This window comes from Geotrypetes seraphini, chromosome 3, assembly GCF_902459505.1.
Source record: "Geotrypetes seraphini chromosome 3, aGeoSer1.1, whole genome shotgun sequence".
In the NCBI taxonomy this organism is placed as follows: Eukaryota; Metazoa; Chordata; class Amphibia; order Gymnophiona; family Dermophiidae; genus Geotrypetes; species Geotrypetes seraphini.
The window spans coordinates 315,177,404-315,196,430 of NC_047086.1; the positions used below are offsets into that span (position 1 = coordinate 315,177,404).

Genomic DNA, 19,027 nt, shown 5'->3' on the forward strand with positions numbered 1-19,027 from the left:
ATAAAAGACGTTTCCACTCTCTGTTAGGTCCTAGCTCACACTCACTGTCTAACACCAGCTTTGGCAGGATACATATTTCAGATCTGACATATTGTAATCACAAAATAGAAAACAAAATTATTTTTTCTACCTTTTGTTATATGGTCATTTTATTATTCAAATCATGTTGGTCCCAGGCTCTGGTTTCTCTTTGTCTTCTGTTAACTCGCTCACCAGGGTCTCCTGCCCATTTGACATTTTCTTCTTTCTCTGTGTTCACCATCCTCCATCTCTGTACCTTCCCTTCCACTGCCACATCCAATATTTATGTTTCTTTCCCACGTCTACCATCTCTCTCTCTCTCCCTGCCTTGTGCCCTGGATCAAACCTCTCTATTCCCCTCCATGCAGCATCTCTGTCTCTCCCCCTCCCCTCCATTATCATGTGCAACATTTCTTTATTTCCCCATGCACCATCTCTCCATGCCCTCCACCCTATGTCCAACATTTCTCCCTCTCTCTTCTCCATGTATCTCACTCCTTTCCACCATATGCAGATTTCTCCCTCTCTCCCCCCATGTGCAGCAACTTTCTATCCCTCCCATCCCCCTGTGCAACAGCTTTCCCTCCCTCCTATCTTCCTATTAGACACCTCCTGACTGCCCCCCTCCTCCCCCATGATATCTGACATAGGCCTCCCAAAGCAGCAGCAGCAATAGTTGACTGGAAGAGGACGTGCTTGGATTAAGCTGCTTCTAGATTGCCCGCCAAGACTTCCCTCTGCAGTATCATCAGTGACACAGCAAAGGAAAGACCCCAGTGGGGCCAACCAGGAGTAGTCTATTCTGAGCTCCTGCCTCTTCTAGTCGGCCACTGCTGCTGCAGCTTTGGGAGGCCTATGTCAGATCTCGTGGGAGGAGGGAGTACGCTCGGATAGGAGGGAGAGAAAGCTTCAGCTTTTGTGCCACGGACTGCGCATGCTGAACACAGGCCTGCTCAGGCATTTCCCCTGCCGCAGACAGGCCTGCTCATTCATTCCCCTTGTCAAATTTCCTCCCTCCAATGCAACCCCACGCTTTGCGAAACAGGAAATTTACATCTCTGTTGGGTCTCTGTGATTGGGAGAGGAAAGTGCACTGCCCTCACAACCTTGCCATTGGCTAGATCTCACCTGCAGTCTCAGCTACTAGGAACCATGGAAACTTTGAGGGCAGGCTCATTTATACAAGAAGAAGGATTGGAGACTGGCACTTATAGGGGTCGATATTCAGCAAGACATCTCTGGGTAGAAATGTCTCCTACCTTGATAAGCCCCTCTGATTTTCAATGGCATTATTGAATAATGCTGCTGAATATCCAGTACTGGCATAGCAGTCTGAGGCAGAGCCAGGAGTTACCCAATTAGTAGCAGTTTCAGCCAGTGTCCAGAAAAAAAACTTAGATCAGAAGAAAGGATGCCCTATCTTTATCTAGTTACCTATTTGTGTACCATTATGCCCAGATATTCAGCACAAGCCTCTATCTAGATCTGGCGCTACATATCCGGATATAAAAATATTTTAGGGTGGTGCCAAACATGGTAGAAACACACAGAAATATTTTCCACCATGTTGAGCAGCACAAGCTTGCTTAAAAGCAATTTCCAGGCACAACTTAATAAGTGATCTAAACACATTAAACCTTATGAACTCCTGAACGAACCTCCCTTTGGCACAGTACAAGTATTATGGTGAAGATTAAACTGGAAACATTACACTTGAGAGAAATAAAGATAGGTCAACACGTTTTGCTGCCATCTTCCAGATACATTGGGCACCTAACTGGGTAACTAGATAAAAGTTAGAGGATTTGCAAGAACCGTTTGCTAAGGTAGCTCTACTTTTACCTTAGTCATTGATTTGGGGAGATTTCAGTTTGATATTCTATAATATGTTTGAGAGAGGATTTAGCTGGGTGTGTAACCTCAAAATTGAACCTTTTTCTTTGTCTGATCATTTTTTAAAATATATTTATTGGTTTCTGTGGGTAAACATTATGCTATGGGCAAGATGGTATCCGGGCAATCATAGACAGGGATTACCTCAGAGGATCTGGTGAGCACCTAGGAAACATGACTGCTTCAAAATCTTAGTCTGTCCTTTTCAGAGTTGATAGATTAATGGATTTTAAATGTGTGGGAGGCTTTTAAGAATTTGATGCGGTATAACAAATTTTTTAATAAAACTTGAAGATGAAGGAGAAGAATTCGGCTGCATGGTATAATTTATTTATTTTTCTATATACGAATATTGCCTATGTTCATGTTTTTTTACAGATATGAAGATAATAAATATTGTTTTGTCAATTTTATGAATGTCCTTGATATTGGAAATCGCCTAGATTTTAGACAAGATATAAATGTGTTAAATAAATAAGTATACTGTTCTCCTAGGTGAGCTCAGAATGGTTTACATTAAATTTATTGAGGTACTTATGCATTTTTCTCTGTCTGTCCTGGTGGGCTGTTCAGAGTTCTTAAGACAGTTTTGGTTTTTTTTTAAATTCTTTATTCATTTTCAAACTTACAATAAGTGTGACATATGTTCAAACGAATTAACAATAAATGCATCACTTAATAATCTTATCACCCCCCCCCCCCCTCACTATTGAGCTTGTAAATTTAAGGGAAACAATTTCATCTAAACAGTACAATATTTTGTTAATGGCTCCCATACATCTTGAAATTTCCTGAAACATCCAGTTTTGAGAAAATTAGAGTGGTTGTGGAGAAAGACTAGAGCAACAGAAGTGAAGACAATCTGGAAGGAATGTAGCATGCATTACAAAATGGCCATGCGACTGTCCAAGGGGGAACAACTGAACCAGAGGATTGGCAGAACAGCAAGAACCGTAGTTCACCTCAGTTGATTTTGGTGGCGAGGGGCTTCTCTAAAGGGTGTGATCATGGATAGAAGAGGGGGCTCTGTTCCACTGTAATGTTGTCATATCATTTTTTTGTAGGTAAGGTGGAGCAGGTCTGTGAACAATTGGGGATAAAAGAGATGAAAGTTGATGTGTCTGATTCAGAGGGGAATAGTGAAAAGAGAAAAGGGGGAGGCTGATAGAGTTTAGGTGCTGGGGGCTCACCCAGAAGAATGTGAAACATGACAAAATTTTCCATAAATAACAGGGTCAGTTATTGCAAGTTTTGAATTTATTTTATTTTTATTTATTTTAGATATTTATATACCACCCATCAAGGTTATCTAAGTGGTTTACAATCAGGCACGCAAGCATTTTCCCTATGTTGTTGTATGAAACCTACCACATGTGCTATAAGTTCATGTCCATTGGGATTGATTGAAGCAGTAGGGAGTAATTTGAGTAAGAGATTATTGGAAACCATGAATGCTTCTTTGAGAGTGTATTTCTACTGGCATTGAAGAAATCAATTGTGAGACCTTTCTTAAAAAAATAATACCCTTCTTAGATTTGACAGTATTAGAGAAGACTGTGGGTCAACAGCTGGAGGATTGTTTTGGAAGAGTGGTTTGTGCTCAGTAAGTTTCAATCAGGTTTCTAAAGGTGTTGCAATACAGAGAATTCTTAATCACAGCAATGAATGATGTGTATTGCAGGCTTAAAGATTTGAATGAATGATAATATTTGTAAACCTCTCTCCAGCATTCAATAATGTAATTTTTTCTTGATGAAGACTTTGTGTAATTAGGAAACAGGAAGAGGAGTTGATTTACCAATGGTTTAATTCTTTTCTAAATCAGAGAAAACAGCACGTGTTAAGACATAAGAATAGCCTTACTGGGTCAGACCAATGGTCAATCAAGCCCAGTAGCCTGTTCTCAAGGTGTTGTTTGGATATCATCTTGTGGATGCCACAGGGCTCAGTCCTGCCCCCTGGGCTTTTTAATAATTTTTAGCACCCCTTCGAAGAGTTGAATACTTTGGGGTTTCAATATAATCTGTTCACATATAACAACCAGTTGGCAGTTCCTGAGAAAATTTTCTGATGGAGTATTTGAAATGTATAAATATTAGGTTGCACATTGTGACTTCCTGGCAGAAATGAAAAAAAAAAAATATTGTTACTGTATGAGAGAAATCAGAAGCTCTTTGGGTGGGGAGGAGGGAGGTTGCAGCTGCTTTTGCAGTTTCTCCGGGAGATGTTCAGACTCCACTGAAAAAGAACTACTGCAACTCCATCAGGCACAAAGGTAAACAAAATACTACCCCCTTGTAACTGACCTACCAACATCTGCTGAATAATATGGAGATAAAAAAGAAAACTGGGTTACTTTTGAAAAAAGGTAAGATACCTATCCAAATAAATATATAGGTTTTGAACCACAAGCTTCAATGGAGTCTGGTAAGCAAAATGCAACAGGGTTGGCCAAACAGGGAAAGGAAACCTGGTGCACAGAGAATCTTTTATTGAAATAGGTGCTGGGGGCTCACCCAGAGGAATGTGAAACATGACAAACTTGCAATAGCCAAACTTGCAAGGACTCAACATGGACTATGTTTTGGCACTGCAACCTGCATCTAAATTAAAAGATAGATAGAACAGGCATCTCCGATACCTGGTGGAAGGAAGATAACCAGTGGGATGCTGTTTAGCAGGGTAAAAAATTATATTGCAGTGAGAGGGTGAATCATTTTGGTGGAGTAGTATTGTATGTTACAAAAGTCCTTGAATCAAATACACATTGGAATCCTTATGGATAGAAATTCCATGTATAAAGGGGAAAAGGAGTATACTGACATTTGCCTGGCCAGAATGAACAGGTAGATGTAGAAATATTGTAGAAATTAGGGAAGCTAGCAAACTATTGGCTCCTTTTATCAAACCGCAGTAGAGCTTTTTACCACAGGCCAGTGAGGTAAATGCTCTGACACTCATAGGAATTATGTATGCTTGTTTATTTTAAAACATCCCCCCCCACCTGCTGCCACACCACCTTTTTTTTTAAAACACTCCGCCCGCCCACTTGCTACCGCCACCACACCAATTTTTTTAAAAACACCTTACCCGCCTGCACCAATCTTTTTTTAAACACCTTGCCCGCCCACTGCCGCTGCACCAATTTTTTAAACCCCATTCCCCATCTGTCGTCGTTGTCCCGGCTTTTTAACCTGGTGGTCCAGCGTGTATCCATCGGCCTGTGGCGCAGAGATCAGCAGCACGGACGTCAGGAGCAAGCTTTACGCTCTCCTGCTCTGCCCCATGCTGCTTTCCAAATGGTTGCCATAGGTTCTCACGGGATTCGTGAGAACCGATCATCTGCAAGGTACCGGTAAGTGCTGCGGGAGGGAGGGAAGCCGGCTGGAGCTGCTGGGCCCTCAAGCAAGGGAGGTGGGCTGGAGCCAATGGAACCAAAGCAGGGGGCAAGATTATAAAAAGGTACAGGGAGGCTGGCTGGCTTAGTGGCCTGGGCCTGGCTGGCTGGTTTGGGCCTGGCTGGCTAGCCTGGGGCTGGCTGGCTGGCCTAGGGCTGGCTGGGTGGCCTGGAGCTGGCTTGGGGCTGGCTGGCTGGTTTGGGGCTGGTTGGGGCTGGCAGGCTGGCCTGGGGGCGGGCTACTATTAGACGTGCCCACTACTAGATGTGCCCTGTACCCTGTCCTGGCCTACCACCAGAGGGGGGACAGGATACATGGCACACCATTTGGTTCAGAATTTTTTTTATTTTTTCCTTCTCTAGGAAGTGGGTGTGTCTTATTGTCAGGTGTGTCTTATGGAGCGAAAAATACAGTAGGTCTTACCGCCTACATAACAGGTAGCAGTACACACTCATGCACTAATTTCTGTTAGTGGCTACACATTAATTGCAACATTAGTGCATGATCATTAATTCATAAAATGGAAACGTGGCCATTTTCCAGCAGCGGCAAAAATGGTCTTTGTGTGTGGGAAAGGCACACATTAGGGTGCCCTAAGTCAGAAAAATATGGAATGAAGAAAAAGTAGAAAATTGCCAGACCAAGGGGCTCATAATCGAAATGGAAATGTGTCTAAAAACCGGCCTAAATCGGCACTTAGACAATCAGTGAGACAAGTCATCCAAGTGTCGTTAATCAAACCGGGTTTTAGACGTATCTAAAAATGACTTAGGCCTTCACAGTGCTGGAGCACGCCCAGAGCTAAAAGGGGCATTTTAGGAGGAGTGGTGAGGGCGGGATTTGGGCGGGACATGGGCCATCCTAGACTTAGTCATACCGCATGTATAACAACACTGCCTAGACGGAACACGGACATTGTGACTTAGGCCATCTAAAAACAGGTCTAAGTCATAAGAAGGTATCCAAAGTGACCAGATAACCACTGCAGGGACAAAGTACAGACCCCTATACACTCCCCCAGTGATCACTGTCCCCCCCCCCCCCGGCCAAAAAATTTGTAATAAAAACATCACATATCTGCCTCCAGAACATCAGCACTTGGCAGCCTGGCATAGGAAAGCCTAGCAGAGCTGCACAGAAGTGGCTTAAGTGGTCTGGGGGTGGGCTAGTGAACCATGGAGAGGAAGATCCAGGCCCATAAGCCACTCTAAACACTGCATGCATGGTGAAACATGTGCACCCCCCCAAAAAAAAACCCTTATGTTCTGCCATATAAGTGGCACCTGTAGCCATATGGGCTATTGGGGTGGTAGAAAGGTGGGTCTAGTAGATTCTGGGGGGTGTTTTGGGGTGCTCACCATGGCCTATAACATTGTGGTGAGATGTATATGTGTCACCCTTTTTGTGAAGTTCACAGCAGTGCCTTGTAAGGTACCCCACTACTCTGGTGCAATGTTTAAGTGTCCAGTCCATTACTTTGCTGACCCCGCCCATGTCCAAAATATCTTTTTCTAGGCATTTTTGACTTGGATGAATTTTTGGATGAAAATGGGGTATAAAGATGGACGACTTAGCAGTCTGGATGATCAGACGGCTGGACGTACAGTTAAGACAATTAAGAAAAAATGTTGGGACATATTTTTCGAAAATGGACCTTTTCCCATGTCCGACTTTGGGCGACTAGCAAATTAGGCCCCAAACGAACTTAGACATATCTTTTGATTTTGACCCTCTAACGGCCTCTTTTACAAAGCTGCGCTAGTGGCTGCCATGCGGAAACAGCCCCGAAGCCCTTTAATTCTCTATGGGCTTCGGGGCTGTTAGCGCAGATCAGCCGCTAGCACGGCTTTGTAAAAGAGGCCGTAAGTGTATAGCCTTCGATGGAGACTGCTCCAACTTTGTTGGATGGGCTGAGAACTTTTCAACAGCCCCTCATGATGTAACGTAATATATTTACAAAAAAAAATAAAAAGTTGCTTTCCTCCATTTAGTGCAGTCAGAAAACTTGTTCTCGCTCACACAAAATACCTAAAGAACTAACAGTGGATGGGTTAAAGTAGGTTCTAGTGTGATAAGACCCGAGACACAGAGCCACCTCTTTATTGCCCAATGATGCCCACACAAAATGTCTTCATTACACTGGAAACAGATGAACTCAAAAAAGCATCTGAAAACAGCAGAGCTGACAAAAGACACCCATTGCAAACAAACGTGAAAAGGCATTATTAAAAAAATCCCAAAGGTTAACGTCCAATAAGCTGACTAGAAAACGAGTCGGTATAGAATAGGGGCAAAGATGGGGTCTTTTCCAGATAAGCCCCGCCACTAATGCAAAAAGTGCACGGGCGAAAACTTAAGCCCCGCCACCACTAATGCAAAAAGTGCATGGGTGAAAACTTAAGCCACGCCACCTTATAAATTATTAAACTGTTGAAGCCCTCCGAGGAAATTATTCACATGATTTGAATAATGACTCGGTGGGGTTCAAGGGGGGGGCAGAGCCCCCCTTGTATATCACTTTCCCCAAGTATTCACTTAGCATGGTGTTAGCTAAAACTGTGGCGGGGGTTAACTTTTTGGCGGGGCTTATCTGGAAAAGATCCCAAAGATGATCATTTTATGAGGTATACTGTTTTCCACTGATAAGCATGTACTAAGTACTAAATTCTCTCCAGGTGGTGTACAATGATGTCACCTACTTGTGTTCCTGATCCATTCTGTTGCCACAAAACACCTGTTAGAGGTGAGCAAAATTGCTGCTCATGGAAAAGGAGAGGAAAATTATTTTTTGTTCCCCAGTTGAATACAGGGCTCAAAGCCTGATGTGGAAAGAAGAGATTTTAACAGGCCTACATTTCCAGCATCTAGGGTCCTGTCAGAATCATGGCCAGCGGCACATAGTAACTGTAGCCACTGAGGTTCCAAGGAACAGGTCAACAGCACCTCTAGTGGCCATAGCAAAACTGACCTAAGTGCGCTTCTCAGTAAGGAGATAGACCTGCAGGGTTTAAGGAAAACTAAAAGCAAAAACCACAAAAATGCTCACTTCCAGTAAGTTGAAAAAATAATTTTAAAGTTCAGAATATGCCAGAGCACCTTCATGCACTCCAGTGCCACAAACTAAACATCAGGTAAAATCTTGGGTAGCTTTCAGGCTTTCCCCAGCAGACAGAAAACCTGTGCTTTTTTTTAACCAACAGTTTTGGGGGTTTTTCAAAGTTATTTCCACCCAGCTTGCATCCTGCAGGTTCCATGTAAGTGCTTTATAAGCTTTAGCAGGCCAAGTACTTCCAAAACCAACGTAAACACAGAAGCCTCCAGCTAAAGAAAAAAACAGTGCTGGGGCCAGGAGAATTGCCTTAGGTTTGCTTTACCATGTAGCTCAATAAACAGCTCTAAAATGCCCACCCAGATAGTGGCAAACCTCTCCCAATCCTTACTGCAAGGTAAAACAGCAACCCTTGCAGCCAGCAAGCAGCAGTGCACAAATCATAAGAAAACAAAACCATTATGATGATCAATTATAGGAATTCAAGTGTATTTGAATGCTTAATTGATAAATGGCAATATTGTACTTGATTTAAGATTTGAAATGAATAAAGATTTAAAAAACAAACAAACAAACAAAAAACCACACAGTCCTTTTCTACAGGACACAGACTGGTGCCCCACCTCATACAAAGTTTAAACAATTGGGGGTTTTGAAACACAGGGAACTGGACTCTGTCCTCACCAACACTCCAGCACAGTGAAAAAAGAAAAATGTCCCCAAAAGAATAACAAGCACAGCAAAACACAATTACTTCCACAAATGTCCCAAAACTCTGCATTCCATACACAGCAGTATCCTTAGCAGTGCTTGGTAATTACACTCACATCCATTACTTCCGGCTCCTGGAACAAACTTGCAGAGATCAACCCTTCCTCCACTCCATTTGTTCCTGTAGTGAAGGTGCTGCCAAGTCCATAGGGACTGGGCCATTACCCTGCTTGGAGCTGGAAACCTCTTTAGGGGAGAGAGGCTTGGTCCTCTTCCCTAACCTCTCTAAAAGCCTAGAGAAGTCTGGAGGCTTTTCAGGGGGAGAGCCACACCCATAACCTGCCTGCGCTTGTTCTGGCTTTTGGCACTCTTGAGCTCCCCCGGTGGACACCAGGAAAATTACCTGGCTTGCTCCAACCAGGATCAGGTTTAAAACTGGTGGTTCTAGCACTGCTATGAGAAGTGTAGTGACTGGGAAGGTTTTCCATGTTCTCCCATTCAGCGTCAGTAATTTCATCAAGGTGGTCCATCTGATCTTGGGGTTTGGGTCTTTTGTGAATTCCCTTTTGGGTCTTTCTACCCCCTTTCCTGCTCAATTTAACATGGACCACGGCAGGCTCCAAGCCTGACTGGTCACATGATGCCAAAGTGTGGCACTACCCTAAACATGCCCACTTCTGGGCTTCGGTGTCACTATCTGCTGCTAGCCACCAGGGACCTAGGTGCCGGTCCCGGAGGCCACATAGTGGATTTACGAGGATTTAATTGGGTTTTAATGGCACAGCCAATTATCACACCACTTTTAAACCCAATTAAATAATTTAAGTTAGGCACGGTAGGTGCAATCTAGGTGACTGCCGGTGCCTAACGTAAGGTGACTTGTTTGTGAATCCAGGCCTAAGTGCTATTCTATAAATGGTGTCCAACTTTGAGCACCGTTTATAGAATAGCGCTCAGCTATTTTTAACTTAGGATTTCCTAATATGATGGAAATTGACTTTTCTTCATTAGATATTGTTTTCGAAAAAATACTGTTGAAATGCAATACTATTGCAGTTTTGCACACACTGATTTAAATGTCCATTTTGTAATCTATGCACCCTATTTAAAATTAGACCAAAAGGCCCTGATTCTATAAAAGGCATCTAAAGTTAGGCCTACATCAGCAGTGCTTAGCCAATGCAGGTACCTAACTTAATTGTTTAATAGGCTTAATCAGAGCTGATAATTGACAATCAGCACCTCTTAACTGACATACATTGCACTTCACTGAACTTGGTTGATGCCTATCACTTTGATGTAGGTGCCTAATTAGGGTTACCAGATTTTATGATTCTAAAATCCGGAGCCATGGCCCGACCCCCAGGCCCGCCCAGTTCCACCCAGCCCTGCCCTGCCCCTCAAGCTCCATTTTGCCCCAGTCTCACCCCCCAGCCCCACCCCTCAACATGTTCTTGTGCTCGGAGCCACGTCGGGAGGGCATCTGTGCATGCACAGGTGTGATGCGATGATGCCTCATGCATGCTTGCATGCGCATTACATCATCGCATAGCATCCATGCATGCACAGATGCCCTCTCAACACGGTCCCGAGCTGGAAGCTTTTCAAAACCTGGACAAAGTGCACCTAACTTAAGCAAATTCATTTAGGCCAAGAAAAGTCTAGCATAAATAGGGTACGCCTAATGTTAAAACACCCCTCAACTCCTAAGCCTACTGAAGCACGAGAGTGTGGCGCAGTGGTTAAAGCTACAGCCTCAGCATCCTGGGGTTGTGGGTTCAAACCCACGCTGCTCCTTGTAACCCTGGACAAGTCACTTAATCCCCCCATTGCCCTAGGTACACTAGATAGATTGTAAGCCCACTGGGACAGACAGGGAAAAATGCTTGAGTTCCTGAATAAATTCATGTAAACCGTTCTGAGCTGTTGGGAGAACGGTATATAAACTTGAATAAATAAATAAAGTATGCCTAACTTTTGCAAAACCACACTAATTGGCACCTAATTTGTAGGCACCATGTATAGAATCAGGACCAAAGAATCATCATTTCAGACCTACAGCAGCTTTCATGAAGTAAGCATGTAATTATCATGGTCATTTCTAATTTATCCTAGTTATGAATCAATTGCTGGTTCTTCACTAAAAATAAATAATAATAAAATGTCTGATCGAGTGGCCAGTTTTAAAAGCAGAATAAATACGTTTTGGTGGAATTCCCTGTGTCATATTTACAAGATGGAAAGAGCAATTGCAATACAGAAAGGAAGTTATAAAAATTTTTTAAAGATATGGAGACCGATGGTTGATTTTTGTAGTGACTAGGCATCATTTTTCTTTGATAATATACATAGGGGGGTGGGGGGATTGGAAGATAAGATGTAGCGAAATTGAAATTTTGAAGGAATATGATAGTTTTAATGATTGTATAGAAAGATGGGAGGGGGGAGGGTTTTTAATTAATTTACATATTAAGAATATAATGTATGATGTTCAAGTGTTATATGATAGTATTTCATGTTGTTCTTTTTGTGCACTTGATGTAAGTTTGAAAAAGAATAAAGAAATTAAAAAAAAAAAGTAGAATAAATTAAAATCTAATTATACTGTTCATTCTGTGGTATTACTAAAACAGCTACACAGTGTTCCCTCCCTAAGCACAGAATTAAAAATCTAAGATAGCAAGCAATAATTTTAGCAGTGAATTTGGGGGACCCCATTGGATTTTTAGATTTAGTTCCTCACATTTTCCAAATCTGAGCTCAAGGTGAGTAACAAGCAAGTAAACAGCTTCTCTGTTCAAGAGGATTTGCAATTTAAAAGCTGTATATTTATCAACATGCATTCGTGCATATTAATACAAGCCCAATCATTCTCACTGGAGCCAATTTACTAGGTACATAGCTCATATTAACATTAATACATCTTAGTCTAAATTTGTACCTAGGTGAAAGGAAGATTATGCGACTTTTCCAAGGTCAAAAGAAATATCAATAGGAGAAACAGGATCTGAACCCTGACTTCCGTAGGTCATAGTCCACTGCTCTGATTACTTTGCTACACCTCCACATTGTGCTGCTGATTTAATATAACTGCAGAAATTATATCTAAACATAGTACATGGAAACAAGATATTTTTGACTTCATACAGATGAAAATAGGTATTTCAAATTGCCAGCTATGGAGTGGACTAGCCTAGTGCTTAGAGCACCGGGCTGAATACCAACCAGGGTTCATAACCTGCTGCTGCTCCTTGTGATCTTGCGAGAGTCACTTAACCCTTCATTACCTGAGGTATAAATTTAGGGCCTGATATTCAGCCAGCAACCCTCAGAGTTTTGCTTACTGCCATCGGCATTATGCCCGTAAATTCAATGCCAGGCCATGACAAACTTCGGCACTGAACTTCCAAGTTTGTATTCAGCACTTAATCAGCTATGGGGCACCATATATGCGGTCCTGTATATGCAGTGCCCCATGGCTGGTCAAGTGCTGACTCCACCCCTGGAATGCCCCCATAAAATAGCCAGTTTTCAGCTAGGCGCTAACTGGACATTTTCAGTGGCACTAACTAGTTAAGTGCTACTGAAAATGACCAGTTAGATACAAACAAGCAATTTAATCAGCCAATTACATTTTTGACTGGCTGGGAGACCACCAAGCAGGACTGGGAAGCCCTGGACTAGGGATATCATCAAATTCTCTAAACAAACTGAATTGCCTTGATGGACTAGTGGATTCTTAAGACAATAAGTAATATCCATATGACAGGACCTGTCAAGTCTAAATCTCCTGCTTATAAAAGAGTGAGAAACTTTATACTAGCACTTGAAAGAAAAAAAAATATTAAAATACTCAGCTATTTACTGAATTTCTGGCACTTTTGTGTTCCACAGTGGAAAGAAGATAGCTAATTCTTTCAGGATTTCAAACGGTGAGCAGTCATTCTGTACAGAAGTGAGGGTAAAGTATACAACAGTAAAACCAAGAGCTTAATAATATATTTAACTTTTCACTGCCAAGTGTTTTAGATGCTAAACAGACACTGCTATAATAGCCAGAGAATGGTGTGTCCTCCACATGTATAATTCAGGCAGCTCTGAATTCTTGGTTGTTTTTCACTATTCTACTGCAGTAGTTGCGAAAAAGCTTAAACTGGCATGTTATATAATGAAAAGTACTAAGAATGATATGCATACACAACCATTAACAACAAAAAAAGTTCTGTAGACACAAGATCATGCCAAACAAATCTGATCATTAGCCATCCAGTTTAAGAAATAAAACTGGATAAACTTAACACATTGCGTGTAGTTGACATAGATTTCAGCAAAGCCTTTAAAACTGTTCCATATTGAAGCAGCAGAAAGGGGAGAAAGAAAATCCAACGTAGTCTGCAGTAAACAACAGCAAGCAGAAAACAACGAACAGACTGCAGATAATGTACAAGATGCAGGCGTTGTTTATTAATAAATGCAGTAACATATATAACCTTATAGCCAACCAAGGGACCCGACACGGTCCGTGTTTCGGATAACACGCCTTCCTCAGGGGTCCATGGTGGTTAAGGTATAAAGCAAACTGCAAAAAAGATAACAAACACACGCCAATCACGATCCAATGGGGTCAACGCCTGCATCTTGTACATTATCTGCAGTCTGTTCGTTGAAGCGGTACAATAGCCATGGGTGGGCCCAGGTGGGCAGGGGTCTACTGACTTTGGGCTCAGGCCCATCCATAATTAAAGCACTCTTCCTCTGGCAGGCAGGGAGCCCCAAGCTACGCCAGCTAAAGGCCATCTCCAGCAGCAGCCAAAATGTTTTTCTACCTCAGCAGCCAGTGAGGGGAAGAGGGGGAGAGAAGGACCAGCAATTGTGGTTATGGCTGCATAACAATCTGTAACGAAGCGAGTAGACAACATGAGTCAAATGCTTGACAGTTAAGCTTTAATGCAAAGAAGCGCGGAGTCATGAATCTAGGGTGCAGATATCTAAAGAGATTGGGGGAGAGGGTGATGCAGTGGTTAAAGCTACAGCCTCAGCACCCTGGGGTTGTAGGTTCAAACCCACACTGCTCCTTGTGACCCTGGGCAAGTCACTTAATCCCTCCATTGCCCCAGGTACATAAGGTAGATTGTGAGCCCACCTGGACAGACAGGGAAAAATGCTTGAGTACCTGAATAAAGTTATGTAAACTGTTCTGAGCTCTCCAGGGAGAACAGTATATGTAATTGAATGAATGAATAAATAAATAAAATAAAGGAACTGTATACAGTAGGGGAGGAAAATATGTGCACAGACCAGGAAATGGATCTTAGGTAATAGTGGCTGAGGATCTCAAGAAAGAGAAACAATGTAGTAAAGCATTGGTCAAAGCCAGAAGGGAGCAAGGCTACACAGAGAGAGACATAACCAGCGGATAGATGAAGATGATAATACCCCTAAAGGTAGGATTATCAGATATCTGAGCAAACCCAAATATATCCTCTTTTTAGAGGAATGTCCAGGCTGCCAGATGGACTTTCCAAAACCCGGCATTTGTCCAGGTTATGGAAAGCCCCCAACAAGCTCTGGCCGCATCTAGAGGGCCACTAAGCATACAGGGGTGACGTCACACACATCCACGCAAGCTCCAAGCCCTCCAGATGTGGCTGCAGCTCATATGGAAGAAGAGAGAAGGCTTTGTGGGGGGCGGGGCTGGGGCAGAACTAAGTGGGGCTGGAGGTTGGGCTACGGCTGAATGGGGTGGGGCTGGAGGCAGAACAGGGTGGGTTCATGTGTCCAGGGTTTCCTGGAGAAAAATATGGTAACCCTACCTATAGATGCCATTAGTGAGGCCTCATTTGGAATACCGTGCTGAGTTTTGGAGGTCATATTTCTGTACAGATAAGAAAAAAGGCTAGAAGTGACTCAGAAGACACTTGAGAAAGAGATTTGAGGACCTACATCTGTATATCTTGGAGAAGAGACAGGGGAAATATGATAGAGATTTTTAATTACTTGAAAAATATTGTTGAACATACAAACTTTTTTTCCAAAGGAACGGAAAAGAGACCTGATATGACCTTGTAAGGAGCAGCATGATGATTTTTTTTTCACATGGAAAGCATAAGAACATAAGATTAGCCTTACTGGGTCAGACCAATGGTCCTTCAAGCCCAGTAGCCCGTTCTCACGGTGGCCAATCCAGGTTACTAGTACCTGGCCAAAATCCAAGGGGTAGCAACATTCCATGCTACCAATCCAGGGCACGCAGTGGCTTCCCTCATGTTTTTCTCAATAACAGATTATTGGACTTTTTCTCCAAGAAATTGTCCAAACCTTTCTTAAAGCCAGCTAAGCTATCCTTTCTTACCACAACCTCTAGCAATGCGTTCCAGAGCTTAACTATTCTCTGAGTGAAAAAATATGTCCTCCTATTGGTTTTAAAAGTAGTTCCCTGTAACTTCATTGAGTGTCCGCTAGTCTTTGTCATTTTTGATGGAGTGAAAAATCGATCCACTTGTACCCGTTCTACTCCACTCAGGATTTTGCAGACTTTAATCATATCTCCCCTCAGCCGTCTCTTTTCCAAGCTGAAGAGCCCTAACCTCTTTAGTCTTTCCTCATTCGAGAGGAGTTCCATCCCCTTTATCATCTTGGTCGCTCTTCTTTGAACCTTTTCTAGTGCCACTATATCTTTTTTGAGATAAGGAGACCAGACTTGAATAAAATACTCTAGGTGAGGTCGCACCATGGAGCGATACAGGGGCATTATAACATTCTTAGTCTTATTAGCCATCCCTTTTTTAATAATTCCTAACATTCTGTTTACTTTTTGGGCCACTGCCACACGTTGGGCGGAAGCATGTTAGATGCTCAGAATGCACTCAAAGAGAAGGTGATAGAAATAAAACCATTGACGGGTTTAAAAAATGGCTTGGTTAAATACAGGGAGCATATGAATTAGAAAACTAATCTTTTGAGTGTGTCAGCTTAAAAGAGCAATGAAATGAATTTTTTGCAGTTCTAACAAGACATGCTGGCATAACCTACCTAGAGCAACACTTGCAACCCTATAAAAGACATCGGGGAGAGGGAGAGGAGGTAATTACTGCCCTTCCTTACAGGAGAAACTAGGTGAGCCACATTGGTCTTAATTTACTGTCATCTGATAAGAACAGCCATATTGGGTCAGATCAATGGTTCATCTAGCCCAGTCTCCTGTTTCCAAAAGTACCTGGCAAAAACCCAAATAGTAGCAATATTCTATGCTACTGTCAAGGGTAAACAGTGGTTTCTCCATGTTTGTCTCAATAGCAGACTATGGACCTTTCCTCCAGGAGCTTGTCCAAATCTTTCTAAAACATGGCTATGCTAATCGCTGTAACCACTTCCTCTGGCAATGAGTTCCAGAGTAGAGAATGACACGGGGAGCGATCCCCGCAGGGAGCTGTGGCGTGGCTGCGGTTTGGCTGCAGGTTATGGAGACTCCAAAGCCAAATCGCCGCAGACACGGGGACAAAAGTTTTCACCGCCCGCAAAAACGGTGAAAAGATTTGTCCCCGCAGGCCAATGTACCCCCTTCTAGGAACCGCTATTTACCTGTGTTTCACCGTGCTCCTCATTTGTCACATCAACCCTTCCTGCCAATAGAACCCGCCCCCCCCCCCCCGACGATCGCCGGCAGGAAGGTGCTCAGCCCTTCATGCCGACAGAACCAGCCCTCCCCAACGATCGCGGCAGGAGAGTACCCATCCCCTCCTGCCTACCCCAACAGCCCCCCCGACGATCGCAGCAGGAGGATATCCAACCCCTCCTGCCAGCTCCCCAACAGCCCCCCTATGATCACTGGTAGGAGGGTGCCCAACCCCTCCTGCCGGCCCCCCCAACGGCCCCCTATATCGCCAATAGGAGGGTGCCCAACCCCTCCTGCCGGACCCTCCCCCAACAAACCCCGCCATCCTGAAACACCACCCTTAGTCTTACTTTCCAAGTTGGACCGGACAGCTCCTCGCTCGTCTGGCCAGCAGGCCTGCCTCCGTCCAAATGAGGCGGGCCCGCCCTTCCCCTCCCCTGCCTAACCCACAGGATCCTAGGGCCTGATTGGCCCAAGCACCTAAGGCCACTCCTATAGCGGGAGTGGCTTTAGGTGCCTAGACCAATCAGGCCCTAGGATCCTGTGGGTTGGGCAGGGTAGGGGCGGGCCCGCCTCATTTGGACGGAGGCAAGCCTGCTGGCCATACGTGTGAGGAGCCGTCCGGTCCAACTTGGAAAGTAAGACTAAGGGGGTTCCGGGGTGGGAGGGTTCGTTGGGGGGGGGTCCAGCAGGAGGGGTTGGGTACCCTCCTGCCGGCGATCTTAGGGGAGGCCATTGGGAGGACCGGCAGGAGGGGTTGGGTACCCTTCTGCTGCGATTGTCGGGAGGGCCGTTGGGGGGGTCTACAGGGGAGACTTGCAGCCGTAGCCGCGGTCACTATGCTAATCATGGCAGGGAGATCTTTGCCGCGATTAGGTACAGCGGCCGCGTCTACTTACCATGTAGGCTAACATTGTAAGCATTAAAAGTACATGTCGTGTTTGTTTTTGTATAGTTATTAACTAATATTTAACTAAGTTTTAAAGTTTTAAAGAATGTTTCCTTTATACGTAAATAAAGAAAAGTATATAAAATCGTACCCGTTTGAGGCTTTTATGTATGCAGCGGTGACGGTGACGGGGCGGTGAATGGGGTTGCAGTGGCGGTGACGGGGCGGTGAATGGGGTGGCAGTGGCGGTGACGGGGCGGTGCAGAGGATGGTGAGACGGGGACGGGGCGGTGACGGGGACCAATTTTTTCACCGTGTCATTCTCTATTCCAGAGCTCAACAATTCTTTGAGTTAAAAAAGATTGCCTCAAATTTGTTTTAAAACTATCTCCATGTAATTTCATTGAGTGTCCCCTGGTTTTTTGTATTTTATGAAAGGGTGAAAAATTGATTCACTCTTACCAGTACTTCACCATTCAGGATTTTGTTGACCTCAATCATATCCCCTCAGAACCATCTCTTTTCCATGCTAAATAGCCCCAACCTCTTTAGTCTTTCCTCATATAAGAGAAGCTCCCTCCCCTTTATCATTTTGATCGTTCTTCTTTGAACCTTTTCTAATTCCACCATATCTTTTTTGAGATATGGCGACCAGAACTATACACAATGCTCGAGATGAGGATGATACAGAGGCATTATAATACTCTCGGTCTTATTTACCATCCCTTTCCTAATTATTCCTAGCATCCTGTTTGCTTTCTCCACTATAGTCGCACACTTGGCAGGAGATTTCAGTGTAGTGTCTACATTGACACCCATATCTTTTTCTGGGTACTGACTCCTAAGGTGGACCCTAGCATAAGGTAACTATGATCTGGATTATTCTTCCTGATGTGTAGCATTTTGCATTTGTCCACATTAAATTTTATCTGTGATTTGGATGCCCAGTTTTCCAGTTTCCTAAGGTCTTCCTGCAATTTTTCAGTCTTTGTGTTTTGACAACTTTGAGTAGTTTTGTGTCATCTGCAAATTTGATTACCTCACTTGATGTTCCAATTTCCAGATCAAAATTGGTGAGGCAATACCTCCCTAGGCTGAGCCCATAATGACTCTGTCCCATTAAACCATGTTTGTCTAATTTTTTATAATTGTTTCCACTAGTTTGACCATCACTGAAGTCAAGCTTACCGGTCTATAACCTTCTAAAAAAATTGTCGTTCATTGGCCACCCTCCAATCTGTAGGTACTATGGATGATTTTGCAACAGGTTACAGATTACTATTAATTTCATGTAAGTTCTTTCAGTACACTGGGATGTAAACTATCCAGTCCAGGTGCTTTATCACTCTTTAACTTCTCAGTTTGGCTTAGTACATCTTCCAGGTTCACTGAGATTTATTTCAGTTTCTCTGCATCAATCACCACCCTTGAAAACCATTTCTGGTTCAGGT

The 19,027-nt window shown here is 43.5% G+C and overlaps 1 protein-coding gene across 4 annotated transcripts in view; it reads right to left on the minus strand.

Annotated features, from left to right (window-relative positions):
• Positions 1–19,027, minus strand: part of PLCB4 (phospholipase C beta 4) — a 714,891-nt gene that overhangs the window by 513,862 nt on the left and 182,002 nt on the right. The window contains exon 1 of one of the 4 annotated variants that reach the window (XM_033937392.1): positions 9,189–9,430. The exons of the other annotated variants lie outside the window; for them this stretch is intronic. The gene's annotated coding sequence lies outside the window, so the exon portion shown is untranslated. Of the gene's footprint in view, positions 1–9,188; positions 9,431–19,027 lie in introns of those variants that run through there. 4 annotated transcript variants of the gene reach the window in all.